The sequence below is a fragment of the Octopus bimaculoides genome, chromosome 1 (assembly GCF_001194135.2).
Source record: "Octopus bimaculoides isolate UCB-OBI-ISO-001 chromosome 1, ASM119413v2, whole genome shotgun sequence".
In the NCBI taxonomy this organism is placed as follows: domain Eukaryota; kingdom Metazoa; phylum Mollusca; class Cephalopoda; order Octopoda; family Octopodidae; genus Octopus; species Octopus bimaculoides.
This window is the reverse complement of record NC_068981.1, coordinates 2,418,696-2,426,767: the sequence shown is the minus strand read 5'-3', so window position 1 is coordinate 2,426,767 and position 8,072 is coordinate 2,418,696. Positions and strand designations below refer to the sequence as shown.

Below are 8,072 nucleotides of genomic sequence, written 5' to 3'. Positions count from 1 at the left end.
ATATATATATATATATATATATATATATATATATATAATATTATAAAATAATAATAAAAGTTAGTAGTTGTAGTTTAGCTCCAAGTCAACCCGGATAGATCAGGTGGTGTCTCAGCCATGGCCATCCAGCTCTTTTTTTTTTTTCCTAATTCTTTTAGTCCTAGCACTCTAGTATCCATTGAGTGTTTTCTTTTTTTAAAGACAGTAGGTATATTCTGAAAGGGATTTTGCTGCTGTCTCTAGCAGTCTGAGCAAACACTATTAACTGCCAAACTGCAACTATTTTAGTACCAACCTCATCGGCCAAAATAACCTAATTGGTATTCATTTCATCAATACTAAAACAATTAAGGATAAACACTGAGCTTAGTTTACTAAATCTATTAACTATTGAGCCATCCAGTAAGGCTACATGGTCGCTTTACACGAATATGGGGAGGAGGGGCAGAAAGAAATAGCAGCCAAATTCCCCTCAAGCCACACTCAACTGTTCCTAAATAAATAATAAAGAAAAAGTTGAAGGTCATATTGGATGAAGTAATCTTGGATTCACTACCTGAAGAGAATACTTGAAATGGTCATTAGCTGGAGTGTATTTGATCAGAGGTCTATCAGACCATAGCTGTCTAGAACTGAAGTACTCCGACTAGTTTCACTATTAATTGCATACTCTGATGAAGAGGTAGAGTAGAGAAAGACATTGAACTAACTCCAGCATGGTGTGGAGAGTAAAAAAAACTCAGACTGCTAACAGGGTTTCAGAAACCAAACAGAAACTTAATGGGTATATCAAAACTGACTGTAATATCAGGGCTTGCGGGAGCTAACACCTCATCTAGATGCAATACACACATGAAAAAAGATGTCATTACACTATACAACTGTATCTAGAATTAAGTTGAGAAAAAGGATTGAAATTCTAAGCTTCACTTACATTTCTTTTATGCCAATTAATGTACACAGATTAGCTAAAGCTCAATAATTTGTGTGTGTGTGTGTGTGTGTGCGTGCGCGCGCGTCTTGCTGAATGGTTAAGAAGCTTGCATCCTAAGCATGTGGTCTTAGGTTCAGTCCTGTTGTGTTGGCACCTTGAGGCAAGCGTCTTCTACAAGAGCTCTGGGCTGACCAAAGCCTTGAATGAATTAGGTAGATGGAAACTGAAAGAAGCCAATAATATACATACACAGCAATGTATACTAGGAGACAAATATACAATGGTCATGTTTGACATTCTACAATTAAGAGACTAGAGTATTGCACAAAAAAAAAAAAAAGAAAAGAAACTAAAAAGAAATACCCAGGAGGTTTGCTATATAGTCAGGAGTTAGTTTATGCAGCAGTTAATATTCAAAGAATGCTACACTGCTAGAAACAATTGACAGGAGATAAATTATGCTCATTACCAAAATAGAAAAACAAGCAGACAGTTAGAGCTAAAAAGGGAGCCTCTGTATAGTCACTTGACTGCTAGAAGTGGCAAATCCATTGCTTGATTTAACACCTGGCCGACCATTGACGGACTATTTAAGTCCACTCTGTCGCAAGCACTCAGACCAGGTCTCCAGTTTCAGGATCATCTGTCAACTGGGGCTTCTACTTTTTACTTGACCAGTCTTAGAAGTTATGCAACAAGGTTCATAGGTGTGGCCCTTCCTCCTTTTGCTAGGCCCAAACAAACCTGCTGCAATCTTAAAAAAAGGGGCCTATTAGACAATGTAGTCCTAGATACACGATGGCTGAAAGAAAGAAAAACAAAAAAGAACAAGCAACAAAAGACAGTACTAATGCAATTAGAACACTTTCAATCAAAGGTTTGCTCCATCAGAATTGACTTGAAACTAAACAGCTAACAGTAAACAGTTGAAAACATTTACAACCATTGCATAATGTCTAGACATCTAAACACAACACATTTATATACATGTGTGTGTGTGTGCATACATACACAATAGGATTCCATCAACCAAATCCATTTACATAACCTGGGGCTATAGCAAGCACTTGCCTAAGGTGCCATGCAGTGGGACTAAACTTGACAGCCCCGTGGCTGGAAGCTTTTCAACCACACACTCACGCCTACTGAGTAAATAAATGTTGGCACTCCGTCACTTACGACGACGAGGGTTCCAGTTGATCCGATCAACGGAACAGCCTACTCGTGAAATTAACGTGCAAGTGGCTGAGCACTCCACAGACACATGTACCCTTAATGTAGTTCTCGGGGATATTCAGCGTGACACAGTGTGACAAGGCTGACCCTTTAAATTACAGGCACAACAGAAACAGGAAGAAAGAGTGAGAGAAAGTTGTGGTGAAAGAGTACAGCAGGGTTCGCCACCACCCCCTGCCGGTGCCTCGTAGAGCTTTAGGTGTTTTCGCTCAATAAACACTCACAACACCCAGTCTGGGAATCGAAACCGCGATCCTATGACTGCGAGTCCACTACCCTAACCACTGGGCCATTGCGCCTCCACTGAGTAAATAAACAAACATACTCAAAATGACATTTGTTTGAATTAGAGCTGTATAAACATCAACATCATTTCAACAACTTCTATTAACAACAAATCATAAATCCCTGCACATTATACAAAAAACTACCAACTTGAAATTGAGCTGGCAAAAAGCTAATATCAATAGACAATGATGATGTTTTACAATAAAATATCTCATTGATTAAGGCAGTGAAGAGTGACTACATTAACAATTTCAGTAGAAGAAACAGTGGAATCTACCTTAATCATAAGCCTACCAATGTGAACACCAGCAGACAAATCATATTATATATGTGGATGTATGTGGTCTGCACAGATGTAAATATTGCACTGGCATCTCTCAGTTTGGAAGTCAATGGTAATGTTAATCCTTCAGCATTCAGATTACTTGGTCTAACGTAATGCTTTTTATTCACATTGTTTTGAATTAATCATGCATTACCTCAAAGCTTTGAGACTTCAATGATGTGATTGGTTATTTCTAGAATGGCACTGGAAGTTAGGTGTGAGAGTTCAGGTCTGGCCCCATTTGAAGATAAAACAGGTAGAATATTTGGGCCGGATATGGCCGGTTTAAATGCTAAGGAGTTAAACCATTATTTTAGCGTCTCTGACTTTTTCAAACTGGCTCTAAGTGTATCAACTGAAGTGAGTTGTCAGGTTTCCTTTTTTCCTGCCCATTTCTTTTGTTTTTGGTCCCTCATCTTTAGTAATTTAGCCATTTCTCATTAGCCATCTATCATCTCCCAGCTGTATCAATCTCAGTCAATATTGGGTGTCATTTGCAAATGTTTTTAAAGAGAACCAACAGAAAATCCCTTTTGTGGGTTTCTCAGCCTCTCCTTTTACATCAGAGGTTGTTAAGGGGCAGCAGTTGGTCTACGAACCAAGCCATATATAAAGCACCCAGTACACTCTGGAGTCTGGTGCCACCCCTCAGCTTACCAGCCCTGGTCAAACCATCCAACCCATGCCAGCATGGACAATGGACATGACATGAAACGATGATGTAAAAATTAAAGAAGACAGTTTTCAAATTACATTTACTCTTTAAAGGCTTCATACAGTTTCATTCTGGTGTCTTGAGTTAAATGGGTGTTGGTCCATAATTAACACACACAACCAACATATGCTTTACATAATGCATTAATTAGTCTGGGCTCTAGCTGAAGGTGATCTACACACACACACACAATATACATGTATACACATTTCAACAGAGTGGGCTGAACTTTGAACGTCTATTTCAGTCAAATGGTTCTACTGTTGATAAACAGTGTCACTGTGGAAACGACGAAGCATTTTTTCCTCAACACCAATTGTGAAATACCTGCACACATCTCAATCCAAAAACTTGGTGGACCCATTCCTTTAACTCATGGTTCTGTAACATAAACACACTTTCCACAACACTTGAGAGTCACTGCAACAGGTCAAGGTCATCATATTTGTGGATTCTGACCACTTCCAACTGTATTCTCTGTCACTAGACTATCATGGAACAGATTTTGTACCACAGTTAACAAGCATTTTGAGGTTGAAAGTGGAGCTCAACAAAACTGTGCCCTCCAAGCAACCCAATTCAACCATGTGATCGACTGGATGTTAGTAGCTCCAGCTGAGAGTCAGAGTTCTTCTAGACCAGGATACAACAGTCAGGCATTGACTACACTGACAATATTGTTGTCTTCAGTTTAACCCTTTAGCATTAATTATGTATTCACATTGTTTTTAATTAACGATGCATTTTCTTGTAGTTTTGAGATTTTGATGAGGTGATTGTTTATTTTTAGAATGACATAGTAAGGTAGGTGTGAGAGGCTGAATATGGCCAGTTTGAACATAAAACAGGTAGAATATTTGGGCCAGATATAGCTGGTGGGTATTATGGCCCAGTGGTTAGCATGTTGCACTCACGATCATTAAGATTATGGTCTTAATTCCCTGACCAGGTAGGGTGTTGTGTTTCTGAGCAAAACACTGTATTTCACGTTAGTCCAGTCCACTCAGCTGTAAATGAGTTCCAGCAATCCTGCAATGGGCTGTTCAGTGGGGTGTCTTGTAATCTCAATCATTTTAATGCCTGGCCTTCAGTCCTAGGGCTCATAACAGATCAAAAGGAATTAAGATCACACTTGATAAGCTCAAGGGTGCTTCAAAGCAACACAAACAGACGACAATATTTTTTCAGGATGGTTTAGATATCCAGCTATAAAAGATGGATATATCTTTATTTGGAATAATCTTTGATACCTATTGGTTAATCATAACAATATAGTTCCTAATGTGACCAACAACTCTTCTATAGTCCCGAAGAGCAAACGAGCAATGCAGAAAAAGACTTGTGTTCCAAATAGTTTTCTACAGAAGTGAAACTGAAGATCAACATTGCCAGAGATTTGACAACTGGTATTGAAGAAGAAAACACTATCACATTAACCACATACATGCATGCGTGTGTGCGTGTGTGAGTGAGAGAGATCACTAAACCTGCTGCTATGTGAATTTGAAGTCCTTTGTGTTAAGAATGTATCATGGCTGCGAGTCACCGCTGATCAGAGAACCTATGTATTGGCTGACAAAACAGACTGGTCTCAGATTTGCCATTTATACAGGACAGTTAACAAATAGTTGTTTGAGGTGCAAGAATCAGCTGAAACTGCAAAGAGAATGCAGCACCAAGTCCAAAATAATAATAATAATAATAATAATAATAATAATAATAATAATTTCAAATTTTAGCACAAGGCCAGCAATTTCAGAGTATGGGATAAGTTAGTTACATTAACCCTGAAAGGATGAAAGACAAAGCCGACCTCAGTGTAATTTGAACTCAGAACGTAAAAGGGGATAAACTGCAGCTAAGTTTTGATCCAACGATGCTGCTGGCTTGCCTGATTATTATTATTATTACTGGTACACCCGTGCTGGTGGCACATAAAACTAAAAGCATCATTCAAGCATGACTGATCCCAGTGCTGCCTCACTGGCACCTGTGCTGGTGGCACATAAAAAGCACCCACTACACTCTGTAAAGTGGTTGGCGTTAGGAAGGGCTTCCAGCTGTAGAAACCTTGCCAGATCAGGTTGGAGCCTGGTGCAGCCTTCTGGCTTGCCAGTCCCCAGTCAAACTGTCCAACCCATGCCAACATGGAAAGCAGATGCTCAACGACAACGATGATGATGCCACCACCACCTTCATCATCATGCTTAGTGATATTTCTTCTGATCCTTTATGTTCTGAGTTCAAAGGTCACCAACGTTGACTGTGCCTTTTATTCTTCCAAGGTTGTAAAATAAGCCCCAGCTGAGTACCAGGATTGATGTCTCCGACAAGCCCCTTGCCCCGAAATTTCAGGCTTTGTGCCTATAGTAGAAAGGATTATCACCACCACCACCACCACCACCACTACTACTACTACTAAGGCAGTGAGTTGGCAGGATCATTAGTGTGTCAAACAATATGCTGAGCAGCATTTCTTCTGGCTTTTTATATTCAGAGTTCAAATCTTGCCATGGTCAACTTTGCCTCTCATCCTTCCAGGTCAATAAAATAAGTACCTGTCAGCACTGGGGTTGATAGAATCAACTTCCCTTCCCTTTAAAATTGCTGGCCTTATACCAAAACTTGAAGCAATTATTATTCATTCATTGATTATTGTTACTCAATAATAAAGTGAAATTACAAATAATGATTTTTGCTTGCAACTATTACCCTATAATTGTTTAATTATAGAGTTACTCACTAGTTAGAATCACAAATATCTACATGAGCCAACATAACTAGAATGTACAGTGTATTTTTAAAATGCAAACATAAAAATGAAGTATAAAATAAGAGAGAAATGTGCCATCTTATCAACATACCAGTCGATAAAACAAGACACAATGGCCAACCTTATCAAGGGCTTTGAAGTGACTGGTTCAGTTGAAGATTTAGAAAGACATGGAAGACCAAGATCCATCTGTACCAAAGAAAACAAACAAGTTGTTGAAGCTACTTCTATAAAAATCCATCAGGTTTTCTAAACAAACAAAAAATAAATGAAAATGTATAAAATATATATATATGAGGGTAAGTCAAAAAGTAATGCCATTTTGTTTAGGACAGGTATAATTACCAACACAGGAACATGTATCATACATCAAAATGAAGCTGGTCCTCTGTGGATCACATCCCTACTTCTCAACATAGTCAGCGTTTCTCTCAATAGCAATGTTCCACCTTCGAATGAGAGCATGTATTCCTGCCCCGTAAAATTCTGTTGACTGTTCTTTGAGCCACTTCTTCACTACAGTTTTCACTTCCTCGTCACTGGAATAATGTTTGCCTCTCAAACCCTCTTTCAAGGGGCTGAAGAGATGATAGTCTGAAGGCGCTCAATTATTCAAGTGATGAGGAAGTGAAAACTGTAGTGAAGAAGTGGCTCAAAGAACAGTCAACAGAATTTTACGGGGCAGGGATACATTCTCTCATTCGAAGGTGGAACATTGCTATTGAGAGAAACAGTGACTATGTTGAGAAGTAGGGATGTGATCCACAGGGTTCCAGCTTCATTTTGATGTATGATACATGTTCCTGTGTTCATAATTATACCTGTCCTAAACAAAATGGCATTACTTTTTGACTCCCCCTCGTATATATATCTATATAAATAAGAAAAGAAGCATTTCATGAACATCTATTTTGTTGATATTTCATGAGGTGAGAGTGGATGTTGCAGCGAGTGTTGCTGGTCATTCTCTGCAGAAATGCTTTTGCAATCATGTCCAAAAGGTGCAGCTAAACACGCCATTTGTCTGGGGTGTACAACCTCTCCACCACTACCTTCTGCTGTTTAATTCCCACCTCCATTTTTTAATCTTTTTCTTCCTTTCCTTAGGGAGATACGAGTTTTTTTTTTCCTGGATAATTTCATCTTTTGTACTTTTTGTGGGTTTTTTTTTCTTTTCCATTCATGAGATCAACTTAAAAATAATGTCAACTTCATTTATTGTGAATGAAAGTGATCTCAATGAAACTGAAGTGTGACCAGACATGAAGACATAAAACTTGCAGGGGAGAAACAGCTGAAAAGTGTCTTTTGAACTAAAGAAAAGTTAATTGTACAGCACAAATTAAGGGACAAGTGAAAATCCAACACGTAATTGTCAAAAAATATCATTGTCCAGCATCACAGTCACTGTCTTGAAGGCAAATTCCATTTCAGGTGAGTTATTCAACTCAGCTACAATAATCAAGTCTTGCTGTATCTAATGAGACGAAGACAAAATATAATTGTAACATAATGGGACACCAGCTTATTACAGTAGTAGCTTTAAACACAATTAGTTGGATCAGTATACTCCTTAGCAGTGAGCGGTATATTGGTGACAAGCTGAGTAACCTGTTCAGTTTTTGATTGCACACATTCAGAAACCAAATCAAAATGTTTTCATTTTGGGACAGAGCAACGTCTTCTCTTGAAGCCAAAATATCTAAAGATAGCAGAGGAGTAATGAAATGAGACAAAGAGGGAGAGAACTGGAGATAGAAACATGATTAGAGAGAGAGAGAGAGAGAGAGAGAGAGAGAGA

General features: G+C 38.6%; 1 protein-coding gene across 10 annotated transcripts in view; it reads right to left on the bottom strand.

The window, feature by feature from the left end:
- Window positions 1-8,072, bottom strand: part of LOC106871111 (ankyrin repeat domain-containing protein 12) — an 84,750-nt gene that overhangs the window by 43,910 nt on the left and 32,768 nt on the right. For 6 of the 10 annotated variants that reach the window (XM_014917416.2, XM_014917417.2, XM_014917422.2 and 3 more), the window contains exon 2: window positions 6,393-6,460. The exons of 3 other annotated variants lie outside the window; for them this stretch is intronic. The gene's annotated coding sequence lies outside the window, so the exon portion shown is untranslated. Of the gene's footprint in view, window positions 1-6,362; window positions 6,461-8,072 lie in introns of all 10 variants that reach the window. One more of the 10 variants, XM_014917414.2, reaches the window with a different exon arrangement.